We start from the raw sequence: 16,604 nt of genomic DNA, 5'->3' as shown, positions 1-16,604 counted from the left end.
TCCCACAAATACATAACAGCACGCCTCTGTTCGCACAGTCTCTGAAGCATGTGCAGTGTTGAGTTCCACCTTGTTGCAACATCGATGATTAAGCGATGCTGGGGAAGGTTCAAAGACCGCTGATAGTTCTGCATACGGCTGGAGTGTACGGGCGAACGGCGGATATGCGAGCAAAGTCGGCGCACTTTGAGGAGCAGGTCGGGTAACCCCGGATAACTTTTCAGGAAGCACTGCACCACCAGGTTTAAGGTGTGAGCCAGGCAAGGAATGTGTTTCAGTTGGGAAAGGGCTATGGCAGAAATTAAATTCCTTCCGTTATCACTCACTACCTTGCCTGCCTCAAGATGTACAGTGCCCAGCCATGACTGAGTTTCTTTCTGCAAGAACTCGGACAGAACTTCCGCGGTGTGTCTGTTGTTGCCCAAACACTTCATTGCCAATACAGCCTGCTGACGCTTGCCACTAGCTGTCCCATAATGGGACACCTGGTGTGCAACAGTGGCAGCTGCGGATGGAGTGGTTGTGCGACTGCGGTCTGTGGACGAGCTCTCGCTTCTGCAGGAGGAGGAGGGGGGGCGAATGCCTACAGCCAACTGTTTCCTAGACCGTGGGCTAGGCAGAACTGTCCCAATTTTGCTGTCCCCTGTGGACCCTGTATCCACCACATTCACCCAGTGTGCCGTGATGGACACGTAATGTCCCTGGCCATGCCTACTGGTCCATGCATCTGTTGTCAGGTGCACCTTTGTAGTCACAGATTGTCTGAGTGCATGGACGATGCGCTCTTTAACATGGTGGTGGAGGGCTGGGATGGCTTTTCTCGAAAAGAAGTGTCGACTGGGTAGCTCGTAGCGTGGTACAGCGTAGCCCATCAGCGCTTTGAAAGCTTCGCTTTCAACTAACCGGTAGGGCATCATTTCTAATGAGATTAGTCTAGCAATGTGGGCGTTCAAACCCTGTGTACGCGGATGCAAGGATGAGTACTTCCTTTTCCTAACAAGAGTCTCATGTAGGGTGAGCTGGACTGGAGAGCTGGAGATCGTGGAACTAGCGGTGGTGCCGGTGGACCTGGCAGACTGAGAGAGTGTTGGAGATGGTATTCTTGCCGGTGCCCTACATGCAGTGTTTCCATACTACGAACCTGGTGATTCCCTGACTGCTTTGGCCTGGCGACGAAAGCTGCACAGATACTGCAGGTGGTGCGGGAAATGGTGGGCTTACAGTGAGGGAAGGGATGTAGCGTTGCTGACTAGCTTCATTGGCCGATGGTGCTGCAACCTTTAGGGACGTTTGGTAGTTAGTCCAGGCTTGCAAATGCATGGTGGTTAAATGTCTATGCATGCAACTTGTATTTAGACTTTTAAGATTCTGACCTCTGCTTAAAGTAGTTGAACATTTTTGACAGATGACTTTGCGCTGATCATTTGGATGTTGTTTAAAAAAATGCCAGACTGCACTCTTTCTACTATCAGATACCTTTTCAGGCATTGCAGACTGAGCTTCTTAAACCGGATGGCCACGCTGTCCTCCAACTGGTTTTGGTTTTGCCACGCGTTTTTGGCCAGATATGGGCCCGGCAGATGGAACCTGTTGTGATGTTGATGCCTGCTGCGGCTCCTCCTCCGCTTCAGAACTACTGCCGCCTGCACCCTGTTCCCCCAATGGCTGCCAATCGGGGTCAACAACTGGGTCATCTATGACCTCCTCTTCTATCTCGTGTGCAACTTCGTCTGCGTCACCGTGTAAGCCGGTGGTATAGCGGTCGTGACGGGGCACCATAGTCTCAGCTGGGTTTGATTCTGGCTCAGTACACTGTGAAGGCAATGTTCTGGTCTGAGTCAAAGGAACAGCATAGTAATCTGGCTGTGGCTGTGCATCTGTGCACTCCAAGTCCGATTCAACTTCTAATGGGCATGGCCTGTTAACTGTTTCACTGTCTAACCCAGGAACGGTATGTGTAAAGAGCTCCATGGAGTAACCCGTTGTGTCGCCTGACGCATCCTTCTCTCTTGTTCTGGGTGAAGAAGACAAGGAAGCGACTTGTCCCTGACCGTGAACATCCACTAATTACGCGCTGCTTTTACATTTAGCACTTTCAGAAGAGGAGGCAAAAGAGCTAGAGGCTGAGTCAGCAAGGAAAGCCAAAACTTGTTCTTGCTGCTCCGGCTTTAAAAGCGGTTTTCCTACTCCCAGAAAAGGGAGCGTTCGAGGCCTTGTGTAGCCAGACGACGAACCTGGCTCAACAACTCAAGACTTAGGTGCTGTATTGCTTTTACCACGACCACCTTATGCTCCACCACCACTACCATCATTACCAGCTGACAATAACCGCCCACGGCCATGACCTCTTCCACCAGACTTCCTCATTGTTTGCAAAACGTAACCAAAGTAACGGTATTTGTTACTGTAAAACAACTTATAAGGTGAACTCAAACTTCTGTAGGATTTATATATACCTTTATAGGTGGCTGACACTGAAAGGAAAATCAGGCCCAATGTTACACACTAGGTTTTCTGTGCCCCAATAATTTGAGACAGATGGCACACACAGGACCGGCACTCAAGCAGAAATGCCAATCTTAATCTCCCACAATTTTTTTTTTTTTCAGGGAGAATTTAAAAAAAAAAAAAAAAAGGGACTGTCCTACAATTACTATCTCCCTGCAGTAATCTCAGCAAGGTATGGCAGGCAGCAATAACAAGCAGTGGACAGCTGCACAAAAAAACAAAAAAACAAAGTGTGGACAAACAAACAAGATAGCTGTGCAGAAAGGAAGGAACAACAGGATTTGTGCTTTGAAAAAAGCAGTTGGTTTGCACAGCGGCGTACACACACAGCAACGCAGCTATCATGGAGCCTTCTAGGCAGCCCAATGAGCTACGGCGCTGAGGAAAAAAAAATAAAGCTTCCACTGTCCCTGCAAACAAAAGGTGGTGTTGGACAGTGGAAATCGCTACAGCACAAGCGGTTTGGGGGTGAATGTACCCTGCCTAACACTATCCCTGCTTCTGACAAAGCGACACCTCTCCCTACGCTCAGATCAGCAGCAGTAAGATGGCGGTCGGCAGGAACGCCCCTTTATAGCCCCTGTGACGCCGCAGAAAGCAAGCCAATCACTGCAATGCCCTTCTCTAAGATGGTGGGGACTGAGATCTATGTCATCACGCTGCCCACACTCTGCGTCCACCTTCATTGGCTGAGAAATGGCACTTTTAGCGTCATTGAAACGCGACTTTGGCGCGAAAGTCGCGTACCGCGTGGCCGACCCCACGCAGGGATCGGGTCGGGTTTCATGAAACCCGACTTTTCAAAAAGTCGGCGACTTATGAAAATGAACGTTCCGCTCAACCCTAGTGGTGTTTGCCATACTGTCATGTATATGACAGCGTGTCAAACACTGTATTGCCGGACCCCCATTCAAGTGAATGTGGTTTGGGTTTGCTCTGCTGGATGACAGGCTGTATGAACGCATCATGCAGCCTGCCGTCTAGATGTAGCAGAGCTGACTGTGATGCAGCATTTTTTACCCATTTACTTTTTTTCTGGGTGTCTGTGTTTTTATACAATGTGACTATGGGGTTAGTAATGGGGGCATCTTATTGATGCCTCTCCATTACTAACCTTGGGGCTTGATGTGACCTGACACTACAAAGGTGACATCAAAACCCCCCAACTTTCACCCCACTTGCCACCACTACAGAGCAAGTGGGAAGAGCAAGGCTAATTACCAAAATTGGCACATCTTAGAGATGCGCCTTTTCTGAGGTGGTTGAGAGCTGATGTTTTTAGCCTGGGGGAGCCAGTATCCATGGCCCCTTCCTAGGCTATTAATATCAGCCCGCAGCTGTCTGCATATCTTTTGCTGGTTATTAATTATAGGGGGATCCTACATAATTTTTTTAGGGTCCCCCATTTCAATAACCAGTAAAGGCTAAGGATACAGATGTGAGCTGATATTAATAGACTGTGAAGCTCCATATAGTACAGCTACCTTCAATCTCAGACAGTTCTGCTGTACTGCGTTTGCTATATTCACACACAGCTTTGCAGATAGATCAAGAAAACAATCTGTCAGTCATTACATGTCTCACACCAGTAATGCCCCCTTTTATTTAAACTAAGATCTGGAGGCAGAATCTCAGGAGATCTGTTTCCAACCCTTAGATCTTAAAAGATCATTCACATATGAAGAAAAATGTGGATCTTTCTGGAATAATACATCGGATCGCAGATATCAATAGTATCATTTTATTCAGCGTCCTGTGACCTACATGCTCATTTAGACAGCTTAGGAAAGTTGATCCTACTGACAGACTCCATTTAACCCCTTCCTGACCTTGTACATACTAGATATGTTTTGGTGATTTTGCGCGTACAGAAGTTATGCGAGTGCAACCGCAGCCGGGTTAACACCCGGCACTCACTGCCTGAAGCGGTGGATGCAACTCTTCCAGCAGTTTAAACCCCGAAATGCTGTGATCAATATTTTTCCATAACAGTAAAATCTGCGCTATAATATGAAGCTTCTTCCCTTCTGAGTTTTCTGCTGTCCCTGAAAAATGTTTCCCGATTACATGTATAGTATTGGTGCAATCAGGAGAATTTTTTGCAACTGACTAAGGTCAATTTTTGCCCTTAGAAAAATTAAAAACTTGGTACTAAAATAATATTTTAGTTGTTAAAATGTAATAGTTTTTTCCAGTTCACCACCTGACAGCACAATTGGAGGACGTCCTTCTTACCCTCAGTGGGACAGGAACAGCAAGCGGTTAAAAGGACCCTCCCCACTCCACTCACCAGTGTTTTTCCTGTCCCACTGTGGATAGGAACGGCAAGCGTATCCTCCGACGGTGCTGTGCAGATCGGGAGGCCCAGCCTTTCCCTTCCCCGCTGCAAGATATCTGCGGCTGATACCTGCGATGGGGGGGTCCCTCAGCCTTCCCAGTGTAGCGCTGCTCCTGGGGTCGGATCCGTTCCTCCATACTGGGGGCTCTCAGTCCGGGCGCCTGTTTGCTGGGGGGTGTATGCGGGGGCCATCTCCAGATGACGGCCGATCCCAGCATGCGGCCGCATCCATTCCCAGCGAGCGCTCTCAGTGCGGCAGCCGCTGCTGGCTCCAGGACCTGCGGCCGCGTCACTTCCGGTTGCGATGAGCGCCAGACAGAGGGATGCCAGCGATGGCGCCGGCCTCAGGAGAGGCCTTTCAGCACGGTCAACTGCGTGGGACGCGGTAAGGAGGGCAGGATCAGGGGGTATGTGGATTTAAGTGCCGCCGGCCATCCTGATAAGGAGCAACCGGCTATTGTACCATTACCATTATAATGGAGGAATCCGCCAGACCTGAGGGGCCAGAGCTGTCACAGGGGCAAGTGAGTAGGCTATTCAAAGCCATGCTACAATGCCTCCTGCCTATTCCCTACCCCCCCTATTTGGTGATCTCTGTATATTTTAGGGAGAGCCTCCCAACCCCGCACCTGAAAAGAAAAAGGCTGGGAAGAATAAATGTCCCATTTGCGTGGCTAGATTTCCTGAGAACTGGCGGAAACCGCTCTGCAAATCATGCACATCTAAGATCGTCGGCTATAAAGAGTGCATACTACCATGTCCCAATACACGCTTGTTACCAGAAATTCCTGAGATTCACCCTGACGAACAGAGGGGTAGTTTATCACTTTCAATTCAAGTGTCTCCCCTTCAGCCTAACCTCGGCCCCAAGGTTATTTACCAAACTAATGTCAGAAGTAGTCGCCTATCTAAGGAATCAAGGTATTGCCATAGTACCATACCTGGATGACTTTTTGATAATGGCGAGGTCAGAGAAACTTCTCAGAATAGACCGCGACTTCACACTCTCCATTCTACAAGACCTGGGGTGGATTGTGAATTACGAAAACTCATGCCTAGTTCCAAATTCTAGAATAACATTTTTTGGGGTAATGTTAGATTCCAACACCAGAACATCTTTTCTACCAGATGAAAGACAGAAGTCGCTAATCAAGAACATAGACCGTTCAGGAAAAGCACTCCCTCTATAAGGGAAGCAATGAGAGTCCTAGGCTTAATGACGGCCTGTGTGAAATGGAGCCAATTTCACTCAAGGGGGTTACAGAAGCAGATCCTTAAATCTTGGAACAGAAGGCAAAATTTTCTGGAGAAGAAGATGGTTCTTTCTCCCTCGGTAAGGAAGTCCCTAACCTGGTGGTCCGTCCCGGAAAACTTGAAGGTGGGAGTTCCATGGATCCTCTATCCCTGTGTCACCGTTACCACAGATGCCAGTCAGTACGGATGGGGCGGGCACATAGGAAGGACATACTACCAGGGGAAGTGGAGTCCAGAAGTATCGGCCAAGTCATCAAACTTCAGAGAACTGTATGCAATTTGGAATGTGCTCTACCAGGCCCAGTCTCAGGTCAGAGACAGACACGTGAGGATTCTGTCCGACAACGTAACAGCAGTGGCATTTCTAAGGCACCAGGGAGCGCCAAGACATCCATCTCTACAACACTTGGCAGACCAGATTTTCAGATGGGCAGAAAAATCCGTCAGGTCCATCTTGGCAGTTCACCTGGAGGGTGCCAAAAACCAGGTAACAGATTTTCTAAGCAGAACAACAGTAGATCCCAGAGAATGGGAATTAAATCCAGAAGTGTTCAGCAATCTGTGCCAGCGGTGGGGGACACCTCTAGTGGATCTCTCTGCCACCAGATCAAATGCAAAGGCCAGAGCATTTTTCTCTCTCAATCCTCTAGAGGGAGCAGCAGGAGTTGACTCACTATCTCAACATTGGGGAGAAGGTCTTCTGTACGCCTTTCCACCCCTGCCACTGATCCCGAGAACACTCAGGAAGATACGGGACGACAGAGCAACTGTAATCCTGGGGGTTCCATTTTGGCCCAAGAGGAGCTGGTTTTCTCTTCTATCCAGAATGACGACAGAAACTCCTATCCTCCTGCCGAAGAGGCAGGACCTTCTGTGCCTAGGTCCAGTGTTACACAGCAATCCGGATTCACTACAGCTCTCTGCCTGGATCCTGAACGCCTGACTCTAAGATCCAGAGGCCTGTCAGAAGAGGTTATAACCACACTGCAGGCAAGCAGGAAACTGGTAACTTCAGCGATCTATAACAAAATCTGGAAGCGGTATTGTTCCTTTCTAGGAGAGATTCCTATAGATTTCTCAAAACCAGACATTCCTAAAATCCTTGACTTTTTACAACTTGGATTTAAAAAAGGCCTCCGGCCTAGTACTTTAAAAGTACAGATTGCGGCCCTTAGTGTGTTTTTTGACTCATCATTAGCCTCCCATCCCTGGATAGCAAGATTTGTTAGGGCCATACAAAGAATGAGACCTCTTGTGAGGAGATCATCTCCTCCTTGGGATCTGAATTTGGTCCTTAATGCACTGTGCAGATCCCCATATTTACTATCAGATGAAATGGACATAGCCAGTCTCTCTTTTAAAACAGCTTTTTTAGTGGCCATCACTTCAGCTAAGAGATTGGGGGAAATGCAGGCTCTATCCATTCAGGATCCGTACCTCCGGATCTTTTACGACAGAATAGTCTGAAGACTTAATCCAGCCTTTCTCCCCAAGGTAGTCTCATCTACAAACATAAACCAGGAAGTAATTCTTCCCTCATTCTGCCAACACCCTAGAAACGCAAAGGAAGGGTTCTATCATAACCTTGACATTAGAGAGACAGTTCTGAAATACCTAGGGGCGACTGAGGGTTGGAGACGAGACACGAACCTGTTCATACAGTATGGGGGACCAAATAAAGGTTGTAAGGCAGCGAAGTCAACCATTGCTAGATGGATTAAGACTACTGTAAACCTAGCGTATACAGCCCAGGGGAAGGATCCCCCAGATATCCTTAGAGCCCACTCGACCCGAGCTATTGCTACGTCATGGGCAGAGAAAGGGGGAGCTTCAGCAGAGCAGATCTGTAGGGCTGCGACTTGGACCAGTCTTTCTACTTTTGCCAGACACTATAAACTAGATGTCTCGTCGGAGCAATTAGCTTTTGGTAGGAAAGTATTACATGCAGTAGTCAGACCCTAGGTTTCCATTCTTTGGTATTCCTCCAATGGTGCTGTCAGGTGGTGAAATGGATTCCTGGAAATACAATTACCGGTATGTCTAATTACCGTTTTCTTCACCGCCCAATGGCTGAGCATCCCCAGTTCATCACCGATCCTCCTCCAAATTTCACAGTGGGTGCAAGACACTGAGGCCTCTTCAGGTCTCCGTCTAACCATTAGATGACTAGGTGTTGATCTGGGGATGCTTCAGCAAGGCTGGAATTGGGCAGGCTGATCTTTGCGAAGGACATTTGAATCAAGCTGCATACAAGGTTATCCTGGAACAGTTGATTCCTTCTGCTCAGGCAATGTTCCCCAACTCTGAGGACTGATTTTTCCTGCAGGAAAGTGCACCATGCCACAGAGCTTGGTCAATCAAGATGAAGGATGAAGGACCATCACATCAAATCCCTGTCATGGCCTGCTCAATCTCCAGACCTGAACCCCATTGAAAACCTCTGGAATGTAATCAAGAGGAAGATGGATGGTCACAAGCCATCAAACAAAGCAGAACTGCTTACATTTTTGTACCAGGAGTGGCATAAGGTCACCCAAAAGCAGTGTGAAAGACTGGTGGAAAGCATGCCAAGACGCTTAAAAGCTGTGATTAAAAATCATCATGGTTATTCCACAAAATATTGATTTCTGAACTTTTCCTGAGTTAAAACATTAATATTGTTGTTTCTAAATAATTATGAACTTGTTTGTTTTTTGCATTATTTGAGGTCTGCAAGCAATGCATTTGTTTGTTATTTTGACCATTTCTGATTTTCAGAAAATAAATACAAAATGTCTTGCTTGGAACTTCGGAGACATGTTGTCAGTAGTTTATAGAATAAAAGAACAATTTACATTTTACTCAAAAATATACCTATTAGGAGAAAAATCAGACAAACTGAAAATTTTGCAGTGGTCTCTTAATTTTTGCCAAAGTTGTATATGGATGTACTCAGGAGAAATTGCACTACAAATTTTGGGGTCCATTTTCTCATGCTAGCCTTATGAAAATTAAAAAACTTGGGGCTAAAACAAAATTTTTGTCCAAAAAAATAATTTTCTTTCATTTTCACAGATCAAAGTTGTAAAATTTTGTGAAGCACCTGTGGTTTCAAGGTGATGAGCACACATCTACATACATTCCTTGAGGGGACTAGCTTCCAAAATGGGCTCACTTGTGGTGGGTCTCTACTGTTTAGGCACAACGGGGGCTCTCCAAACACAACATGGAGTCCGCTAATGATCCCTGTCAATTTTGAGCTTCAAAGGTCTCATGGCGCTCTTTCCCTTCCGAACCCTGCCGTGTGCCCAAACAGTAGTTTTCTCCCACAAATAGGGTATCAGCATACTCAGGAGAAATTGCACAAGTAAATTTGGGGTACATTTTGTCTTGATACATTAGTGAAAATGAAAAAAATTTGGTCTAAATTAAAAAATTTTGAGAAAAAAATTTGAATGTTCATTTTTTCCTTTCACATTCCATTAGTTCCTGTGAAGCATTTGAATGGTTTATAAACTTCTTGAATGTGGTTTTGAGTACTTTAAGAAGCTCAGTTTTTATAATAGTGTAACATTTGTTTTTTCTGTCATATACTCTTCTCAGTCATTCAAATATGATGTGGTCCCTAAAAAAATTGTTTTGTAAATTTTGTTAGAAATATGATAAATCACTTGTCAGCTTTTAACCTTTCAAAACTTCCTAAAAAAAAAAAGAATTATGTTTCAAAGATTGTGCTGATGTAAATAAGGCATGTGATAAATGTTATTTATTAACTATTTTGTGTGCCATAACTGGTTTAGAGGCATAAAAATTAAAGTTTGAAAATTGCAAGACTTTAAATTTTTTTGCCAAACTTCCGTTTTTTTTCATAAATAACCACAAGTCATATTGAACAAATTTTTCCACTCTCATAAAGTACACTATGTCATGTAAAAACATTCTCAGAATCAGTGGGATCCGTTGAATTGTTCCAGAGTTATTACCACTTGTTAGAATTGAAAAATTCAGCCTGATGATGATGGTAAAAATAGCTTGGGTGGTGACGGGGTTAATAATTTGAGATGAGTGAACTTGCTCATAAAATGTTTGCCAATCTCAAATTTGGCACGAACGTAGCACATTCGGATTCATGTTCGGTTAGCTGTGCATTTTTCCTCAAAGTCGGCAGAATTCTGTCACCGTTCAGTAAACGATTGCGTTTTCACCATTGCTTTTGTTTTGACTTTGACTAGGATAGTGGTACTGTATGATGAGTGTGGGGATGTGTTTTGTGAGGTGGGTATAGGTCAGAGTAGCGGCAGAGTCAAATTTTTTAATGTGTGTACATTCCGGCAGCCGATCAGGGTACAGAAACCATCCACAACGTCATGACATGAGGGCTTCTGTCATTGGCTGCCAAAGTCACATGTCCCTTTCCATATAAAAGCAGACATGTTGTTTTACTGGCAACATTCTCTCAGTGTAACAGTGCAGAGAGGCCACTGCTGCTGCTGCAAGTTAGCTTGTCATATAGTTAGATAGGATCCTGTCCTGTGTGAAATTAACATTCCAGCATCTAACTAGCTTGTGCTAATAGTGTTGTGCAGGCCGAAGTCCACATTTCGTACTCAATATCGATTGTGCCAATACTGTGTTGAGGTCAGGATTCTTTAGGCCCCATTTGCTAATCAAAATCGTTAGGGCTAATATTGGTGTTCAGGCATACATCTAGGAAAATAGATACTGATTGTTCATTTAGTGACAGGTGACTGACAGGTCTGGGCCTAAGGTTGCGAAACAGCTGGTTGAAGCAGGGGAAGGGTACATACAAAATGAGTAGGAAAAGCGAGGTTGTGGTGGAGGGGGAATAGGCTTCGTGTTCGATGTGTACATATGTTAGATGGTAATGTTACTGAAAGCTGTACTGAACATACACCATTTCATCCTATCCAAAAACAACCGATAACATCTGTCGCTGGATGGGCTTCTCGACTCCCTTTCCTTGGCAGCCGCACAGTGGTACACCTTATAAATGAGAGCCAGAAAGAGCATGTGCTCCAGTGGATGGCAATCTCTGAATCAAGTGGCCTCTCCTCCTCTTTCTCCACCTTTACATCACACACACAGTACAATCCTCAGAGGTGGCACCACAATCACCCTTGTTTCACCCTTGTTTCCCCCAGCACCACAATTTTCCAAACACCCAGCTGTCTGTGGGGAACCACAAATGGGCTAGCTTGCAGAGCTGTTCACATATTCTAGTCCATTGTCATCAGAGGTCTGCTCCAAAGATTCACAGAATCCAGATGAGGAAAGCATCTGTACCGATGCCCACATTTTTTTTTCTATGGGATCCGGAACCAGAAATAGTAGGGTCAGAGCAGAATCCAGACCCTCATCACAAAATGTTAACCTGTGGGGGTGGATGTGATACTGATGAGACTCAGATATCTGAGGTGCACGCAGACTGTACAGTGCTGTCAGGACAGAGAGAAGGAGGAGGGTGACTCTCAGGGTGAAGAGCTGGAGAACAAAGAGGATGATGATGAGGTTGTAGATCCCTCTTGGTGTGAGCCAATAGGCACTCAGCTGAGTAGCTCAGCAGAGTAGGAGGAAGACGAGGAGGTTATGCTGCAGCTTGCCACACAGACCTGAGGTGATACAACTATGACAAGCTCTGCATCTTCAGCCATAACTGTGACTGTGGCTAGCACCAGTCGCGAATCTGCACTTCGCAGATGCGGCAAGGTTTGCCTAGCCTTGGCCTTTTTTGGGACTGCAAAGGGTGACCCAACTCATATTATCTATCAACTTTGCCAAAAATGACTACATAGAGGCAAAAATTGCAATTATTTGATTACTATATGCATGAACCAGCACATGAGTGATCAACATTCCTTAGTCTGGGAATCACACTGCGCTAAAATGCAATAGTGGACCTCACCATCAGCTGTAATGGAAGTGGAGATGCCTGCTGTTTTTGTGTCACCAAACACACCACATTTTTCTCAATTCACCATAACAGCTTTGCCTACAACTCACTCGAAGTCCAACAGTTTGTCTCTCAGGCATCTCCTTAAAGCCCGGAGGCCCCGCTGGCAGCTCCATTGCTATGATGCGGTGGCCTCCGGGAAAATGGCCACTGCTCAGATTCAGAGATCTGAATCTGAGCATGCACCGCCCCCAGTGGCCATTTTCCCGGAGGCCACCGCATCGCAGCAATGGAGCTGCCTCCGGGAAAATGGCCGCTGCTCAGATTCAGATCTCGTCCCCCGAGATCTCGGGACGAGATCTGAATCTGAGCATGCGCCGTGCCTAGCGGCCATTTTCCCGGAGGCCACCGCATCGTAGCAATGGAGCTGCCGGCGGGGCCTCCGGGCTTTAAGAAGATGCCGGAGGAGCCCCGACTGACCGCATGAAAATACGCCGCCGCCGCCCCACAGCACAGAGGCCCCACACTGAAGAAGAGGAGCCGCCGCCCCACAGCACAGCACCCACGCGGCACAAAGAGGAGCCGCCACCGCTCCCAGCAGAGACCCCACGCTTCAGCGCTACGATGAGGTAATGGGGGATAGTCCACTCACACTTTCCTGTGAGACGCCCCCTCGTCGTCATCGGGACCACTCCCACCCAAAAGGCACATTAGTCACCGGCCCTATAAGACGACATACGGCGTATAAGAAGACCCCCGACTTTTAAGAAGATTTTATATTTTAACTGGAAAAGTTGGGGGGTCGTCTTATATGCCCAGTCGTCTTATATGCCGGAAAATACGGTAATCCAACTTCAGGCTTGTAATCCTGTTAACAAATGCAACTTTGTCTGATTTGCGTAAATTCCTCCACTAGTATGTCTTAACACCATGAATGAGATGTGCACTATTCGCTCTTAGGATAGTATTCAATGCTGATTCTTTGCAATAGGTGATAGTCTTCAGTAATTCACTGTCATTGCCACTTTTGGATAGATTTAAAAAAGTAATGTCAGTTGGCTGTTTGAAAAATGTGAACCTACGATTAAGCAAATTATTGTTAATATAAGCCATAAATTGTAGCACAACAGATGCATCTCTGACCCATAAAAATATCACCTCTTCAATGTATCTGCTCTATTAGGAGATATAATCTTTTAAGGGATTTCCAACATTATAAATACATTTTTACTCCTACTCTCCTACCACGACATTGCCAGGTTTCACACTGAGGGCCAGTACTTTGCCCCTTTGACAATTTCTGTGTCTATAAGGGTACGAGCACCTGTTGTGGATTTGCCACTGGAATTTTTTGTGTGTATTCTGCATCTCTTGGCAGAAAACGCAGGTGCAGATTTGATGCTATTTTTTGTGCGGATCTACTGTGGATCTACTGCAAATTTTGTGCAGATTTCATGCGTTTTTACCCCTGCTGATTTCTATAATGGAATGGGTACAAAAACGCTGCAGATCGGCACAAATAAATGACATGCTCCTTCTTTTAATCCGCAGCGTTTTCCATGTGGAATTTTCCACACCATTAGCACAGCATTTTTTTTCCATTGATTTACATTGTACTGTAAATCACTTGCGGATCTGCAGTAAACGTTTACGCGCGGAAAAAAAAGCTGCGGATCCGCAGTAAATCCGCAACGTGTGCACATAGCCTAAGTAAAACTTGTCATTTAATTTGAAGTAAATATGGGACAACAAAAAATGAATTCACTGGCAAAATATGTTGTTTGAAATCCTGTGTGTTGTCTGTATAGGTATTGAACTTTGGGATCTAAATGTAAATTGAGACAAAATCACAACTTGCGGAGATGTTAGTGCAGACCCACGTAACATGGAACTGAATTATGTACAGGGCCTAATGATATATAAAGTAGGCAAAGTAGCAAAATTTGGTCCACAGCAATATTCTAACACAAAATAAGCGCATTACTGAATACATAACAGTATATTTTATGCATCATTCACATATAGAATGCTTAACCCCTTTCTGACATTGGGCGTAATAGTACGCCGATGTTGCACTCCCTTGATGTGGGCTCCGGCACTGAGCCCGCATCTTTTCCGCACATGTCAGTGGTTTTGAACAGCTGGCATGTGCCTCTAACATCTGCGGGTGGAATCACGATCCACCCACGGCTGGTAACGAGTTACATGCTGCTGTCAATCTCTGAAAGTGGTATTAAACTCACCCATCACATGATCACGGGTCACCGATGGGTTGGCACAACAGTCAGATGTCTCCAGCAGACCTCTATGGTTGTCACTGCCGGATTGCTCTGAGCGCTGCTCCATGTTTGGCGCTCATAGCAAATATGCATTTTTGCTACATACAGGCTATCTGATCATTGCCCGTATGTATCAGGGCCGATTGGATTATGGCAGCTTCTAGTCTACCATGGAGACTATTGAAGCGTGCAAAAAGTAAAAAAAAAGTTTTTTAAAAATAATAAAAAAATATAAAAGTTCAAATCACTGCTCTTTCGCTCCATTCAAAATAAAACAATAAAAAAATCAAACATACACATATTTGGTATCGCCACCTTCAGAATCTCCTGATCTATAAATGTAAAAAAAAAGGATTAACCTGATCGTTAAACGGTGTAAAGAGAAAAAAGTCCAAATGCCAGAATTACATTTTTTTGGTCGCCGTAACATTGCATTAAAATGCAATAGCGAGCAATCAAAAGATCGTATCTGCACCAAAATGGGATAATTAAAAAAACGTCAACTCATAAGCCCTCACCCTACCCGAGATCACGAAAAATTGAGACTCTACAGGTATCGGAAAATGGCGCAAACTTTTAATTTTTTTTTCACCACTTAAATATAAAAGAACCTTAAACATGTTTGGTGTCTATGAACTTGTAATGACCTGAAGAATCATAATGGCAGGTCAGTTTTGGCATTTAGTGAACAAGGTAAAAAAAAAAAAACTGTGGTATTGCACTTTTATTCTTTCTTTTTTTTGCAATTTCACAGCACTTGGAATTTTTTACCGTGTTCAAGTACACGATATTGTAAAACCAATGGCATTGTTCAAAATTACAACTCGCTCCACAAAAAACAAGCCCTCACATGGCCAGTGACCAAAAAATGTAAAAGTTATGGCTCTGGGAAGAAGGAGAGCAAAAAATGAAAATGCAGAATCAGAAATGCCTCTGGTCATTAAGGAGTTAAAGAGTATATATTTTAATTTTTACACCATAGATCAATAGTAGACATGAAAATAAGAAACTTTGTAATATACAGTATCTTATGAGATAAATCTGGTTCTTTCTCTGCCAAAATTGAACAATCATTATAAAAAATCTCAATACTTAGGTCAAATCTGTATTCAGCAAAGACAGACTGTCCCATTACTGAGATAGGAGATAAGCTGCTATGATATGATTCTATGTATATGAGAGGAGGGAGGAGCTACAGACAGAGCTACTCTTTCCTCTTCCTCCTTCCTGTCTACATATAATCTAATTAGGAAAAAAGACAAAGGAAAAACAGACAGCCATAAAGGTCCAATAAAATAGATTTATTAATGAAAAATAGTTAAAATCACCAGATACAAAAGGTAATACGGTACAGGGAAAGAGAGCACACATGAAAACACGACCAAGCAAAAAACCGGGTCAAGACATCAACCCATAGCCAGATCACTTACAGGGGTACAATGTATTAAAGAACATACCCATGTTATTTAGAAACAGTGCAACAGATCAGTGCCTAAACATGGGAACATTAGGCATAATATTGCCATATAAACTCACCGGCCACTTTATTAGGTACACCATGCTAGTAACGGGTTGGACCCCCTTTTGCCTTCAGAACTGCCTCAATTCTTCGTGGCATAGATTCAACAAGGTGCTGGAAGCATTCCTCAGAGATTTTGGTCCATATTGACATGATGGCATCACACAGTTGCCGCAGATTTGTCGGCTGCACATCCCAAAGATGCTCCATACAAGGCAGGATGGATCCATGCTTTCATGTTGTTTACGCCAAATTCTGACCCTACCATCCGAATGTCGCAGCAGAAATCGAGACTCATCAGACCAAGCAACGTTTTTCCAATCTTCTACTGTCCAATTTCGATGAGCTTGTACAAATTGTAGCCTCAGTTTCCTGTTCTTAGCTGAAAGGAGTGGTACCCGGTGTGGTCTTCTGCTGCTGTAGCCCATCTGTCTCAAAGTTCGACGCACTGTGCGTTCAGAGATGCTCCTAGGCCTACCTTGGTTGTAACGGGTGGCGATTTGAGTCACTGTTGCCTTTCTATCAGCTCGAACCAGTCTGCCCATTCTCCTCTGACCTCTGGCATCAACAAGGCATTTCCGCCCACAGAACTGCCGCTCACTGGATTTTTTATCTTTTTCGGACCATTCTCTGTAAACCCTAGAGATGGTTGTGCGTGAAAATCCCAGTAGATCAGCAGTTTCTGAAATACTCAGACCAGCCCTTCTGGCACCAACAACCATGCCACGTTCAAAGGCACTCAAATCGCCTTTCTTCCCCATACTAATGCTCGGTTTGAACTGCAGGAGATTGTCTTGACCATGTCTACATGCCTAA

The sequence above is a fragment of the Ranitomeya variabilis genome, chromosome 1, assembly GCF_051348905.1.
Source record: "Ranitomeya variabilis isolate aRanVar5 chromosome 1, aRanVar5.hap1, whole genome shotgun sequence".
NCBI classification, from domain to species: domain Eukaryota; kingdom Metazoa; phylum Chordata; class Amphibia; order Anura; family Dendrobatidae; genus Ranitomeya; species Ranitomeya variabilis.
Note: the sequence above shows the minus strand (reverse complement) of the source record.